The sequence below is a fragment of the Pristiophorus japonicus genome, chromosome 3, assembly GCF_044704955.1.
Source record: "Pristiophorus japonicus isolate sPriJap1 chromosome 3, sPriJap1.hap1, whole genome shotgun sequence".
Taxonomy (NCBI): domain Eukaryota; kingdom Metazoa; phylum Chordata; class Chondrichthyes; family Pristiophoridae; genus Pristiophorus; species Pristiophorus japonicus.
In genome coordinates this window covers 7,931,785-7,947,810 of record NC_091979.1, presented here as the reverse complement: position 1 = coordinate 7,947,810, position 16,026 = coordinate 7,931,785, and the positions used below count along the sequence as shown (strand labels likewise).

Below are 16,026 nucleotides of genomic sequence, written 5' to 3'. Positions count from 1 at the left end.
GACCTTACATCTGCGTATAGGACGCAAGAATTGACCGAGGAATCCAAGCTACTCACCACCATCAACATACATCGAGGCCTTTTCATGTACTATCGATGCCCATTCGGCATCAGATCGGCAGCTGCCATATTCCAGCGCAACATGGAGAGTCTGCTCAAGTCCATCCCGGGGACGGTTGTATTTCAAGATGACATACTTATCACGGGCAGGGACACCGACTCCCATCTCCGTAATTTGGAGGAAGTACTAAAGCGGTTGGATCGGGTAGGCCTAAGAGTCAAGAAATCCAAGTGCCTGTTTCTCGCACCCGAGGTTGAATTTTTGGGCAGAAGGATTGCCGCTTATGGAATCCGCCCAACAGAGTCCAAAACAGAAGCAGTTCGCCTGGCACCCAGGCCCCGGAATGTCTCAGAACTGCGCACCTTTCTCCTGCTACTCAATTACTTTGGGAACTTTATGCAGAACTTAAGCACGCTGCTGGAGCCTCTCCACGTGCTACTCAGGAAGGGGTATGATTGGTTTTGGGAAAGGCCCAGGAACGCGCCTTCAGTAAGGCAAGCAACCTTCTGTGTTCCAACAGTGTTTTGACTTTCTTTGACCCAGATAAAAAGCTAGTTCTCACATGCGATGCGTCAGCGTATGGGGTCGGGTGCGTTTTGCAACATGTCAATAGTGCGGGCAAATTACAACCCATAGCTTATGCCTCCAGGTCACTTTCGCGGGCGGAGCGCGGGTACAGAATGCTAGAGAAGGAGGCGCTCGCGTGCGTGTACGGTGTCAAAAAGATGCACCAATACCTTTTCGGGGCCAAGTTCGCGTTAGAAACCGACCACAAGCCCTCACGTCCCTCCTATCCGAGAGCAAGGCAATAAATGCCAACGCCTTGACGCGAATTCAACGGTGGGCACTCATGCTGGCGTCCTATGACTATACCATAAGGCACAGACAACTGTGCCGACGCGCTCAGCAGGCTACCACTGGCGACCACGGAAGGGTCTGACGAACAGGACTGTGAGATAGTCATGGCAATCAATGCCTTTGAGTCCACAGGTTCGCCCAGGACAGCTCGCCAAATCAGAGCCTGGACGGCCAGCGACCCCACGTTATCCTTAGTAAAAAGATGTGTCCTAACCGGTGACTGGGCAGAGGCTCGCGATGCCTGCCCCGAGGAATTAAAACCCTTTCACAGGCGCATGCGTGAGCTATCACTACAAGCAGACTGCCTGATGTGGGGCAGCCGAGTAGTCATGCCTCTGCGAGGCAGAGAGGCATTTGTCCGGGAGCTCCACCGCGAGCACCCGGGGATCGTTCTCATGAAGGCCATAGCCAGATCCCACGTCTGGTGGCCTGGTATTGACACGGACTTGGAGCTCTGCATCCGAAGGTGCACCATTTGTGCCCCACTCAGCAATGCCCCCAGGGAGGCTCCACTGAGCCCCTGGCCCTGGCCTACCAAACCATGGTCGCAGGTGCACATAGACTATGCGGGCCCATTCATGGGCAAAATGTTCCTCGTAGTTGTAGATGCATTTTCAAAGTGGATCGAATGCACCATTTTAAACTCGAGCACAACCTCCACCACTGTGGAGAGCCTCGCAACCATGTTTGCAACGCACGGAATCCCTGACATATTGGTCAGTGACAATGGTCTCTGCTTCACCAGCGCAGAATTCCAAGACTTTATAATTGATACCACGGCATAAATCACGTCAAGACGGCACCGTTCAAGCCGGCCTCCAACGGCCAGGCAGAGAGAGCAGTGCAAATCAATAAACAAGGCATGCTTAAAATCCAAGGTCCCACGCTGCAGGGTCACCTGTCACGACTGCTGCTGGCATACAGATCTCGTCCGCACTCACTGACTAGGACCCCCCCCGCGCAACTGTTGATGAAAAGGACTTTAAAAACAAGGCTCTCATTAATCCTCCCAGACATGCACGAAATCGTTGAGGCAAAGCGCCGTAAGCTGACTGAGTACCATGACAGAAATTCGAGGGGAAGATGGAATGAGATAGGGGACAAAGTGTTTGTACTAAACTATGGCAGGGGTCCCAAATGGCTTGCAGGGACAGTAACGGGCAAGGAAGGAAACAGGCTACTGGTAGTACAAATGGACAATGGCAAAACCTGCCTGAGGCATGTAGACCAAGTCAAAAGCAGATTTACCAACAACACTGCGGAACCAGAGGCAGACTACAATGTGGAACTCGCACCACACCTGGTGGACAGACAGAGGGAACAACCTGAGGAAAAGGCAATCCCGACAGCCCAGACGAGTCAACAACAATCACACCAATCGAAATAGACAGCCCAGGCGAGATACCAGCAACCACACCCAAAGAAAAACAGACACCAAGGCAAACAACTGAACCACAACTCAGACGCTCCACGTGAGAGCGTAGACCACCTGAGAGACTGAACCTATAAAGACAATAAGACCTTGGGGGAGGGTGATGTCATGTATCTTACATTATTATATATATACATATACATACATACATACATACATATATACATACATATATATATATATATACATATACATACATACATATATATACATATATATATATATTTAAAAAAACTGTCTCCCAACATGCTATACATGACTGTAATAAGATATGACCTGTAACCACCAGCATACCTTACCACCAGGGGTGCACTTGCAAGAGACAGGTATATAAGGACAGGTCTCAGGCAAGTGCAGCATTCCAGAGCTGTGAAATAAAGGTGCAGGCCCAGAGTGACCTTGACTTCACTACATGCCCCGTGTGAATCTGTACTGAGGGGACAGGACTTTACACTATCGATGATTTTGTAGGAGGATAGCTCCTCTCCAAAACCTGTATAAATTATGCTCGCAAACTCTTGTATTTTGGAGGTTCCACGACTGAACCTTCCCGTATATTGCTCGTAACAAAAGCCGGTTGAACCTAGGATTTTGTGTGTTCACTTCCGTGGTCGTTATACAACAGGAGAAGGACGAGGTGTCGATTAACTATATCAGTTAGTCCACCCCGAAGGAGAAGCCTCCTTTTTTACCCCAACATACAGCAACAGCACCCTTTTAATCTGTCCAATACTCGGCTTTACAAGATGAAAATGGTGCAACTGCATGTTTTGAATGACAATTATGAAATTTTTTGGGGGGGGGGGGGGAGGAGGGGGACGGGGGGAGGAGTAACTGCAGGAAGTTAAACAAAACAAATGAAAAACACAGATATAGAAAATAATTTTAAACGGTCAACATTATACAATATGCAAACAGGATTAACAACATCCAACAACTCAACACAGTTATTTGGGATCAGGCATTCACATCATGTCTAAACCTTCCAAGGGCCATATTCCATGATTTTCAGGCTATCCAGAGGGAACAATAACCTGGAAATCCTGGCTCCCCGGGTCAGTACAGAGTTTGTACGGACCCGGGAAGGCATCAGAAAAGCCGGTTCTGAGCGCACAATGCACATGCGCTGAAAACCGGCTTTTCCGATCTGTCAAGTTTCTGGCTTGACAGAGCCGAGACAGATTGGGAGCGAGGACACTTGCAAGGGCAAGATTGCGGGACTTACCCATATCTTGCCCAGCAAATGTCCTCAAAACTCCTGCGCCTGATAAAAGCAGGTGCATAACCTACTTCTATAGGCCTAAGAGTTTTAAAACACAAAAACATTGCAAAATAAAAATTTTAAAACACGTTATTGTTAAAATCCCCACCCCCACCCATTACGTTCAGTTTATTTTAATCCATAATTTAAAAAACTTTAAAAAGTCAGAAATATATATATTTTTAAAATACATAAATAACTAATTTAAATTAATAAAAATATGTTGTGCATTTTTTCTATCTTTTATTAGTGTTTGGGGCTGTTTCTCATTAATAATAATGAGAACTCCAACTTACGGAGTTCCCATGATGATGAATGAGAATATACTGCACCCGATTGGCAGCCCAGAACCATGTGACTCCAGCTCCAGGCCTGCGCATGTCCCGACGTGCAAGTGCTGTGATGCTCAGTCAGTGGAGGCCTCAGGACCGGGAACTCGCCTGGGTGCAGCAGCTTCAGGTAGGTGGGCATCTTTTTTCTAAAATCCATTCGAACGCCCGCGGGAAGGAGAAACATGGATTTCTGGGCCATTATTTGGGTCTATTCCCCACTGTCAAGATCCTGCAAACGACGCACCAACATTAGCGTCCTCGACCAGGCCAACATCACCAGCATCGAAGCACTGACCACACGCGATCAGCTCCACTGGGCAGGCCACATTGTCCGCATGCCAGACACGAGACTCCCAAAGCAAGCGCTCTACTCGGAATTCCTTCACGGCAAACGAGCCAAAGGTGGGCAGAGGAAACGTTACAGGGACACCCTCAAAGCCTCCCTGATAAAGTGCAACATCCCCACCGACACCTGGGAGTCCCTGGCCAAAGACCACCCTAAGTGGAGAAAGTGCATCCGGGAGGGCGCTGAGCACCTCGAGTCTCGTCGCCGAGAGCATGCAGAAATCAAGCGCAGGCAGCGGAAGGAGCGTGCGGCAAACCAGTCCCACCCTCCCCTTCCCTCAACCACTATCTGTCCCACCTGTGACAGGGACTGTGGTTCTCGTATTGGACTGTTCAGTCACTTAGAGACTAATTTTAAGAGTGGAAACATGTCTTCCTCGATTCCGAGGGACTGCCTATGATGATGATGATGATTCCTTCTGCCACTTCACGGACAAAGATACAGATCCCTGTCCTTAACAGTGCCTAAAGGCTCCTGCCCTTCTCTTCATCAACCTTTTGCCCATTTTCTTCTACCCTCCCACAGGCAAGTTGCCCACTGGTTTGCCCCATAGCACCGGGACGAGCCTGCCCCCGCCTTGTGAGTGATCATTTAAAAAAGGAGGCGGGGGGGGGGGGGGCAGTGAATAAACTGCCCCCAAGACGGAGAGATCGAGCCAGTTTCCGTAGTTGCCCTTTACATGACAAGCCCTTTTCCAGAGAGCTGGGAGGAACAGTAAGGTGACGAGGAGGTAGATTATTTAGTGTGGAGTGGGATCTTCGCAGGAAGACCCAAGGCACGTTGCAATAGGATGGCTGCAACGGAGAGACTCACGATAAAACAGACCATGCAGAATCCAGACACAATGCCACCGAACAGAGGGACAAGTCCAGAAGAGGTTCGAGTGGGAGGCCACCTCAACCACACCCTCTCCAACAGCGGTTAAGAAATATTTGACAAAAACTAAAATAAAATTATGCTTAAAAATGTTAATTGTCAAATTAAAAGTTGATGTCAACTAAAGTTGAATAGAATCATACAGCACATGAGTAGGCCATTCAGCCTATCGTGTCTGCACTGGCTCTTTTGAAAGAACATAATAGGAGCAGGATGCGGCCATTCGGCCCCTCGAGCCTGCTCCGCCATTTAATAAGATCATGGCTGATCCAATCATGGACTCAGCTCCACTTCCCCGCCCGCTCCCCATAACCCTTTACTCCTTTATCGCTCAAAAATCTGTCTATCTCCACCTTAAATATATTCAATGACCCAGCCTCCACAGCTCTCTGGGGCAGAGAATTCCACAGATTTACAACCCTCCGAGAAGAAATTCCTCCTCATCTCAGTTTTAAATGGATGACCAATGAAAGAGCTATCTCCATTGCCCCTGCTCATTTCTCCTTTTCAAGTATATATCCAATTCCCTGAATAGATTGACACAAATAACAAGATTTCAATAAGGTTTGGAAACAGAGTTAATACGACACAATGCTGAGTGACTCAGCAAAACTGTTCTGAGGCAACAAAAAATGTAGCAAAACCACATGAGTCAGCAAACCAACCATCGTATGCTGAGTCATTGCACATGACATGGCAGTTGATTATATTATCAAAAGCATGCACTCATTGCCTCGGTTCAAGAGGAATGTACAATAATTCTAAAATTGTACATTGCACAGAAAGGAAAGTGCCCTGGAAGAGACAGTAAATGGTACTGATCTAATAGTGCTACAGCACACCACTCCAATACTAAGGTGTGTCTGTACACACAGCCTTGCTCTTCTCCCTCATGAAAAAGCCTCCATCTCAAAGACAGTGAGTGGTCAGTCTCCCGCCCATACATCCAGGTATTCGAGGGGAACACAAGCAGAAAATATTTAAATGGAACGGTGTTAAAGAACCAACAACCTTGTATTTATATAGCGCCTTTAACGTAGTGAAACATCCCGAGGCGCTTCACAGGAGTATTACGCGATAAAAATTTGACATCGAGCCGCAGAAGGAGAAATTAGGGCAGGTGACCAAAAGCTTGGCCAAAGAGGTAGGTTTTAAGGAGCGTCTTGAAGGAGGAAAGAGAGGTAGAGAGGCGGAGAAGTTTAGGGATGGAGTTCCAGAGGATGAGTTCACAGGTGTTTCAATGAAGGACCTAGTATTCCAGGTCTTGAACTACATCCTGAAGGGTGGAAGATGCCTGTGGGTGGATTTTTTTTAACGTGGGGTGGCCGTTGCACACCAGCCACCACACGGGCTTGACAGAGCGAGGTCTTGGTCCAGGGGCAAGGGTTAACCAGGACGACTGGAGACCAGCTCTGCTGCACGGACCTAGTGCGCTACACATATCGCACAGTGTGGGCTGGGCCCGTGCTGCCCCTGGGCCCCGAACTCTCGCCTCGCCTGGGCCCCGATCACGTCCCTCTACAATCACTCGAGTGCAGCATACCGAGTATGGATGTCAAATCTCTTGTTGTCCAGCTGAAATCTACTGAGAGAATTACGCTTTTATCAACTCCAACACCTTGGCTACCCGCGCTTGCAACTGGTATAATCAGGTATCAGCAGTGGCTCTGTGGTAGTACTCTCATCTCTGAGTCAGAAGGTTCAAGTCCCACTCCAGAGAATTGAGCACATAATCCAGGTAGCGCTGCGCTGTCGGAGGTTGCTGACTTTCAAATGAGACGTTAAACCCAGGCCCCGACTGCCCGCTCAGGTGTACGCAAAAGTCCCACGGCACTATTTTGTAGAAGACTAGGGGAGTTATACCCGGTATCCTGGCCAATATTTAGCCCTTAACCAACATCAGTAAACAGATTAATCAGGTCATTATCTAATTGCTGTTTGTGGGAACTTGCTGTGCGTAATTCGGTTGCTGCATACCCCTACTTTATTATACTTAAACAAAAGTAAGTTAATTGGCTGTAAAGTGCTTTGGGAGATCCAGGGTTTGTGAAAGGTTCTATATAAATGCAAGTCTTTCGTTTTTTTCTTCATGATGATGATGATGACATCACTCCTGGGTATCTGATGTTCGAGATATAAAAATCCCATAATTAGGCTGCAGCCTGTACCTCACTCCCAAGTATCCATTCTATTGGTTGGGAGCTACAGCCCGCACCATGTTATAACGAGCTGAAAATACGCAGTAGTGAGTGTAGCATACCGAGTATGGATGTCAAATCTCCTGTTGTCCAGCTGAAATCTACTATGAGAATTACGCTTTTATCAACTCCAACACCTTGGCTGCCCACGCTTGCAAGCATTGCATCACCATGCCTACACCATGAACATGCAGTCTCCAGAGAACACAACCGCTACACCAGCAAAGACCGGTGACTTGAACAACCTGCTCAAATCTCGACAGCCATTTTGGACCAAAGCGATTTCCCCTTGGCGTTGATGACAGAGGGCGAAATGCTTGGAAGAACTGCGACATACTGAATGGAGTCCTCGATAAGGAATTCATAGTACAACCTGAAGGATTAAACCTTCGTCGCAAACAGTGGACAACCATCAACTGCCTCAGAACCGGTCATGGTCGATGCTGCTACCTTCTCCATCGGTGGAAGATTAAAGCCTCCCAGTCATGTGACTGTGGAGCTCCTAATCAGACCCTGGAGCACATCATCGAGCACTGCCCTCAGAGGGAATTCGCAGGCAGCCGACAAGATATCCATTACACCAGAAGCTTTGGCCTGGATATCCGACTTAGATATTGACATTTCCTTTGCTTTGCTACTATCAGAGGAAAGTAGTAGCGTGCTGGGGAGCAACAGGTCACTTTGTACCTATGGTTCCCAAAGCGCTCCACCACTGGGGATTTTCCTTGCCTCATGTCTGGGTCTGTTGGACACTTACTGATAGAGAAGGCAACAACTCCCATTATCGCTGCACTGCAACAACCAGGATGGCAGAAGGTGAACTAGATTGGCCGTAGTCTTTCTTCGTCTCGCAATTCCAATGTTCCTATTTGATTTATTTGTTTCCCACCAGTACTTCACTTAAGTGGAGATTGTGGGTGAATGTGCACGAGGTATGTGGTGCAATCATAGAATAAATAGTGCAATACAGAATGAGGCTATTCGGCCCATTGAGTCTGCACCGTCTCTTTCGAAGATCAATCCAGTTAGTCCCACTCCTCCACTCTTTCCCCATATCCCTGCTATTTTTTCTCCTTCATGTTTGTATCCAATTCCCTTTTGAAGGCTACTATTGAATCTGTTTACATGGTCCATGTCTCTGAGCCATACAGGAGGGCAGGTATTACTACAGTCCTGTAGACCATGAGCTTGGAGGTAGATTTGAGGGCCTGGTTTTCGAACGCTCCTTTCTTCAGGAGGCCGAAGGCTGCACTGGCGCACTGGAGGCGATGTTGAATCTCCTCATCAATGTCTGCTTTTGTTGATAAAAGGCTCCCGAGGTATGCGAAATGGTCCACGTTGTCCAGGGCTGCGCCGTGGATCTTGATGAATGGGGGGGCAGTGCTGTGCGGCGAGGACAGGCTGGTGAAGGACCTTTGTCTTGCGGATGTTTAGCGTAAGGCCCATGCTTTCGTACGCCTCAATAAATACGTCGACTATGTCCTGGAGTTCAGCCTCTGAATGTGCACAGCCGTAGGCGTCGTCCGCGTACTGTAGCTCGATGACAGAGGTTGGGGTGGTCTTGGACCTGGCCTGGAGACGGCGAAGGTTGAACAGCTTCCCACTGGTTCTGTAGTTTAGTTCCACTCCAGCAGGGAGCTTGTTGACTGTGAGGCAGCAAGGAAGATTGAGAAGAGGATTGGGGTGATGACGCAGCCCTGTTTGACCCCAGTATGGCTCAGAGACATGGACCATGTACAGTAGACATCTCAAGTCGCTGGAGAAATACCAGCAACGATGCCTCCGCAAGATCCTACAAATCCCCTGGGAGGACAGATGCACCAACATTAGTGTCCTCAACCAGGCCAACATCCCCAACATTGAAGCACTGACCACACTTGATCAGCTCCGCTGGGCAGGCCACATTGTCTGCATGCCAGACACGAGACTCCCAAAGCAAGTGCTCTACTCGGAACTCCTTCACGGCAAACGAGTCAAAGGTGGGCAGAGGAAACGTTACAAGAACACCCTCAAAGCCTCCCTGATAAAGTGCAACATCCCCACCGACACTGGGAGTCCCTGACCAAAGACCGCCCTAAGTGGAGGAAGTGCATCCGGGAGGGCGCTGAGCGCCTCAAGACTCATCCCCGAGAGCGTGCAGAAACCAAGCGCAGGCAGCGGAAGGAGCGTGCGGCAAACCAGTCCCACCCACCCTTTCCCTCAACGACTATCTGTCCCACCTGTGACAGGGACTGTGGTTCTCGTATTGGACTGTCCAGTCACCTAAGGACTCATTCCAAGAGTGGAAGCAAGTCTTCCTCGATTCCGAGGGACTGCCTATGATGATGAATCTGCCTCCACCACCCTTTCAGGCTGTGCATTCCAAATCCTAACCACTTGCTGCGTAAAAAAGTTTTATTCTTATGTCACCTTTGGTTCTTTCACCTTTAATCTGAGCCCTCTGGTTCTTGCCCCTTCCCCAATGGGAACAGTTTCTCTATCTACTCTGTCCAGACCCTCATAATTTTGAACACCTCCATCAAATCTCCTCTCAACCTTCTCTGCTCTAAGAAGAACAACCCCAGCTTCTCCGGTCTATCCCCGTAACTGAAGTCCCTCATCCCTGGAACCATTCTCGTCAATCTTTTCTGCTCCCTCTCTAAGGCCTTCACATCCTTCCTAAACTGTAGTGCCCAGAATTGGACACAATACTCCAGTTGGGGCCGAACCAGTGTTTTATACAGGTTCATCATAATTTACACACTTTTGTACTCTTATACCTCTATCTATTAAGCACAGGATCCCGTAAGCTTTTTTAAACTGCTTTCTCAACCTGCCCTGCCACCTTCAACGATTTGTGTACATATACCCCCAGGTCTGTTCACGCACCCCCTTTAGGATTGTGCCCTTTCGTTTATATTTCCTCTCCTCATTCTTTCTACCAAAATGCATTACTTTGCACTTTTCTGTGGTTAAATTCAACTGCCACATGTCCACCCATTCCACCAGCCTGTCTGTGTCCTCTTGAAGTCTATCACTATCCTCCTCACTGCTCACTATACTTCCAAGTTTTGTGTCATCTGCAAATTTTGAAATTGTGCCCTGTACACCCACGTCCAAGTCATTAATATATATCAAAAAAGCTGTGGCCCTAGAACCGATCCCTGTGTACCTTTAACATATACCGTAACTATACCTTAAGCCTTTAACCTCTTTTTACACTTCCTTCTCATTCTGTTTCTCTCTTTCCCTCAATGGTCAATATCGAATGAGTTGTAAAATTGTTGTGAAGCACCTTGAGACGTTTTACTATGTTAAAGGCGTTATATAAATAAAAGTTATTATTATACCTTCCTCCAGTCCGATAAACAACCGTTCCCCACTACTCTCTGTTTCCAGTCACTGAGCCAATTCCCTATCCATGCTGCCACTGTCCCTTTAATTCCATGGGCTTCAACTTTGCTGCAAGCCTATTATGTGGCACTTTATCAAATGCCTTTTAGAAATCCATGTACAGCACATCAACCGCATTACCCTCCTCAACCCTCTCTGTTACCTCATCAAAAAAAACTTGATCAAGTCAGCTAAAGGCGATTTGTCTTTAACAAATCTGTGCTGGCTTTCCTTAATTAATCCACACTTGTCTGAATGGTTGTTAACTTTGTCCCTGATTACTGTTTCTAAAAGCTTCCCCACAACCGAGGTTAAACTGACTGGCTTGTAGTTGCTGGGTTTATCTTTACACCCTTTTTTCAAGGGTGTAACATTTGCAATTCTCCAGTCCTCTGGCACCACGCCCATTTCGAAGGAGGATTGGAAGATTATGGCCAGTACCTCCACGATTTTTTCTTTCATAGAAACATAGAAAATAGGTGCAGGAGTAGGCCATTCGGCCCTTCTAGCCTGCACCGCCATTCAATGAGTTCATGGCTGAACATTCAACTTCAGTACCCCATTCCTGCTTTCTCGCCATACCCCTTGATCCCCCTAGTAGTAAGGACCTCATCTAACTCCTTTTTGAATATATTTAGTGAATTGGCCTCAACAACTTTCTGTGGTAGAGAATTCCACAGGTTCACCACTCTCTGGGTGAAGAAGTTCCTCCGCATCTCGGTCCTAAATTTCCCTCAGCGTCCTAGGATGCATCCAGTCTAGTCCTGGTGACTTATCTACTTGAAGTACAGCCAACCGTTCTAGTACCTCCTCTTTATCAATTCTTATCCCATCCAGTATCTCCTCTACCTCCTCCTTCACTATGTCTATGGCAGCATCTTCTTCCTTGATGAAGACAGAAGCAAAGTATTCATTTAGTACCTCAGACATATCCTCTGCCTCCATGCGTAGGTCTCCTTTTAGGTCCCTAATTGGCTCCAGCCCTCCTCTGACTAGCCGTTTACTATTTACATGCCTATGGAAGACTTTTAGATTACCTTTTATGTTAGCTGCTCTCATACCCTATTTTTGCCCCTCTTATTTTTTTTTTTAACTTCTCTGAACTTTCTATATTTAGCCTGATTCTTGGATGTATTCTCGCCCGGACATCTATCATACGGCTTTTTTTCTGCCTCATCTTACTCTCTATCTCTTTCGTCATCCAGGAAGCTCTGGATTTAGTACCTTTCCCCGTAATGGGAATGTACCCAAACTATTTCCTCTTTAAAGGCAGCCTATTGTTCCACTACAGTTTTGCCTGCCATTCTTTGATTCCGATTTACCCGGGCCAGATCCGCTCTCATCCCACTGAAATTTGCCTTCTTCCAATTAAATCCTTGGGCCTTCCCTACCTCGGGCATCCCCCCTCTCCCCCAACTGAGATTCCCCTCCTGGAATGCTTACCTCATGCCGGGGACCGTTCCTGCGGCTCCCAGCGCTGGCTTCCTGCTGCCCAATTTTAATGGCTGGGCAGCCATTTCCTGTCCCTTTTAAGAACATAAGAAATAGGAGCAGGAGTACGCCATAGAACCCCTCGAGCCTGCTCCGCCACTTAATACAATCATGGACTCAAGTCCACTTCCCTGCCTGCTCCCAAAAACTCCTTAATCCATTATCAGTTAAGAAGCTGTCTATCCCTATCTTAAATTTATTCAATGTCCCAGTGAATTCCAGATTTACAACCCTCAGCAAAGAAATTCCTCCTCATCTCAGTTTTAAATAGACGGCCCCTTATTCTAAGACCATGCCCCCTAGTTCTAGTCTCCCCCATCAGTGGAAACATCCTCTCTGCATCCACCTTGTCAAGCCCCCTCATAATCTTATACGTTTCGATAAGATCACCTCTCGTTCTTCTGAATTCCAATGAGTAGAGGCCCAACCTCCTCAATCTTTCCTCATAAGTCAACCCCCTCATTCCCGGAATCAACCCAATGAAGCTTCTCTGAACTGCCTCCAAAAGCAAGTATATCCTTTCGTAAATATGGAAACCAAAACTGCCCGCAGTATTCCAGGTGTGGCCTCACCAATACCCTGTATAACTGTAGCAAGACTTCGCTGCTTTTATACTCCATCCCCTTTTGTTCGGGGTCGGCAAGTGGCAAGTTAATGAAGCCTGGTTCTGATGAAAGCTCATTGACCTGAAACATTAACCCTAAACCTTAAAGTACTCTTCACAGATACTGCCTGGCCCGCTGAGTGTTCCCAGCATTTTCTGGTTTTATCCCGAAATCAATACGAGTTTTCATAGAAATAATAGAAGCTTACAGCACAGAAGGAGGCTATTCAGACTGTCATGGCTGTGCCGGCTCTTTGAAAGAGCAGTCCTACATCCCCACTTTTTGTCTGTAACCCTGTAAGTTCCTCAAGAACCTGTCCAACTCGGTTTTAAAATTATTTATGAAATCAGCTTCCACCGCCTTTTCAGACAGACCATTTCAGATCCCGACAACTTTCTCCTCTCTGTGTCTTTTTCCAATGATTTTGAATCCATGACCTCTAGTTATTACATAGAAACATAGAAAATAGGTGCAGGAGTAGGCCATTCGGCCCTTCGAGCCTGCACCGCCATTCAATAAGTTCATGGATGAACATGCAACTTCAGTACCCATTCCTGCTTTCTCACCATACCCCTTGATCCCCCGATAACTCCTTTTTGAATATATTTCGTGAATTGGCCTCATCAACTTTCTGTGGTAGAGAATTCCACAGGTTCACCACTCTCTGGGTGAAGAAGTTTCTCCTCATTTCGGTCCTAAATGGCTTACCCCTTATCCTTAGACTGTGACCCCTGGTTCTGGACTTTTCCAACATTGGGAACATTCTTCCGGCACCTAACCTGTCTAAACCCGTCAGAATTTTAAACGTTTCTACGAGATCCCCTCTCATTCTTCTGAACTCCAGTGAATACAAGCCCAGTTGATCCAGTCTTTCTTGATATGTCAGTCCCGCCATCCCGGGAATCAGTCTGGTGAACTTTCGCTGCACTCCCTCAATAGCAAGAATGTCCTTCCTCAAGTTAGGAGACCAAAACTGTACACAATACTCCAAGTGTGGCCTCACCAAGGCCCTGTACAACTGTAGTAACACCTCCCTGTCCCTGTACTCAAATCCCTTCGCTATGAAGGCCAACATACCATTTGCTTTCTTAACCACCTGCTGTACCTGCATGCCAACCTTCAATGACTGATGTACCAAGACACCCAGGTCTCGTTGCACCTCCCCTTTTCCTAATCTGTCACCATTCAGATAATAGTCTGTCTCTCTGTTTTTACCACCAAAGTGGATAACCTCACATTTATCCACATTATACTTCATCTGTCATGCATTTGCCCAATCACCTAACCCATCCAAGTCACTCTGCAACCTCATAGCATCCTCCTTGCAGCTCACACTGCCACCTAACTTAGTGTCATCCGCAAATTTGGAGATACTACATTTAATCCCCTTGTCTAAATCATTAATGTACAATGTAAACAACTGGGGCACCAGCACAGAACCTTGCGGTACCCCACTAGTCACTGCCTGCCATTCTGAAAAGTACCCATTTACTCCTACTCTTTGCTTCCTGTCTGACAACCAGTTCTCAATCCACGTCAGCACACTACCCCCAATCCCATGTGCTTTAACTTTGCACATTAATCTCTTGTGTGGGACCTTGTCGAAAGCCTTCTGAAAGTCCAAATACACCACATCAACTGGTTCTCCCTTGTCCACTCTACTGGAAACATCCTCAAAAAATTCCAGAAGATTTGTCAAGCATGATTTCCCTTTCACAAATCCATGCTGACTTGGACCTATCATGTCACCTCTTTCCAAATGCGCTGCTATGACATCCTTAATAATTGATTCCATCATTTTACCCACTACCGATCTATAATTCCCTGTTTTCTCTCTCCCTCCTTTTTTAAAAGTGGGGTTACATTGGCTACCCTCCACTCCATAGGAACTGATCCAGAGTCTATGGAATGTTGGAAAATGACTATCAATGCATCCGCTATTTCCAAGACCACCTCCTTAAGTACTCTGGGATGCAGTCCATCAGGCCCTGGGGATTTATCGGCCTTCAATCCCATCAATTTCCCCAACACAATTTCCCGACTAATAAGGATTTCCCTCAGTTCCTCCTTCATACTAGACCCTCTGACCCCTTTTATATCCGGAAGGTTGTTTGTGTCCTCCTTAGTGAATACTGAACCAAAGTACTTGTTCAATTGGTCTGCCATTTCTTTTGTTGTAGTTCATCCATGCGGTCTCTAAATGTCTGCCATTGCCCATCCACTGTTAACCCCTTAAGTATTATTCACCAATCTATCCTTGCCAATTCACGCCTCATACCTTCAAAGTTACCCTTCTTTAAGTTCTGGACCATGGTCTCTGAATTAACTGTTTCATTCTCCATCCTAATGTAGAATTCCACCATATTATGGTCACTCTTCCCCAAGGGGCCTCGCACAACGAGATTGCTAATTAATCCTCTCTCATTACACAACACCCAGTCTAAGATGGCCTCCCCCCTAGTTGGTTCCTCGACATATTGGTCTAGAAAACCATCCCTTATGCACTCCAGGAAATCCTCCTCCACCGTATTGCTTCCAGTTTGGTTAGCCCAATCTATATGCATATTAAAGTCACCCATGATAACTGCTGCACCCTTATTGCATGCACCCATAATTTCCTGTTTGATGCCCTCCCCAACATCACTACTACTGTTTGGAGGTCTGTACACAACTCCCACTAACGTTTTTTGCCCTTTGGTGTTCTGCAGCTCTACCCATATAGATTCCACATCATTGACCCATTCACCACAAGGAATGTCTCTCTGTCCACTATCAAAACCTCTCATCATCTTGAAAACATCTACTAGGTCACCTCTTAACCTTCTCTGTTCCAAGGAGAAGAGTCCTAACTTCACCTCTTAACTGAAGTCCCTCATCCCTGGTAACATCCTGGGAAACCTCATCTGTACCCTTTCTGAGGCCTTTACATCGTTCCTGAAGTATGGGCCCAGAATTGTCCACAATATTCCAGCTGAGGTCTCACCAGTGATTTATAAAGTTCTCGCATGATCTCTTTGCTGTTATGTTCGATTTCTCTATTTATAAAACTAAGTAACCCATATGCTTTTTTTAAACCACCTTATCAACTTGGCCTGTCAGCTTTAAGGGTTTGTATATATAGACACTAAGGTCTCTCTGCTCATCTACACTTTGCAAAACCATGCCATTTATAGTATATCGTCTTTCCATATTAGT

At 46.8% G+C, this 16,026-nt stretch overlaps 1 protein-coding gene across 4 annotated transcripts in view; it reads right to left on the bottom strand.

Annotated features, from left to right (window-relative positions):
• abcb6a (ATP binding cassette subfamily B member 6 (LAN blood group) a) overlaps positions 1-16,026 on the bottom strand; it is a 341,190-nt gene that overhangs the window by 313,064 nt on the left and 12,100 nt on the right. The window lies entirely within an intron of this gene.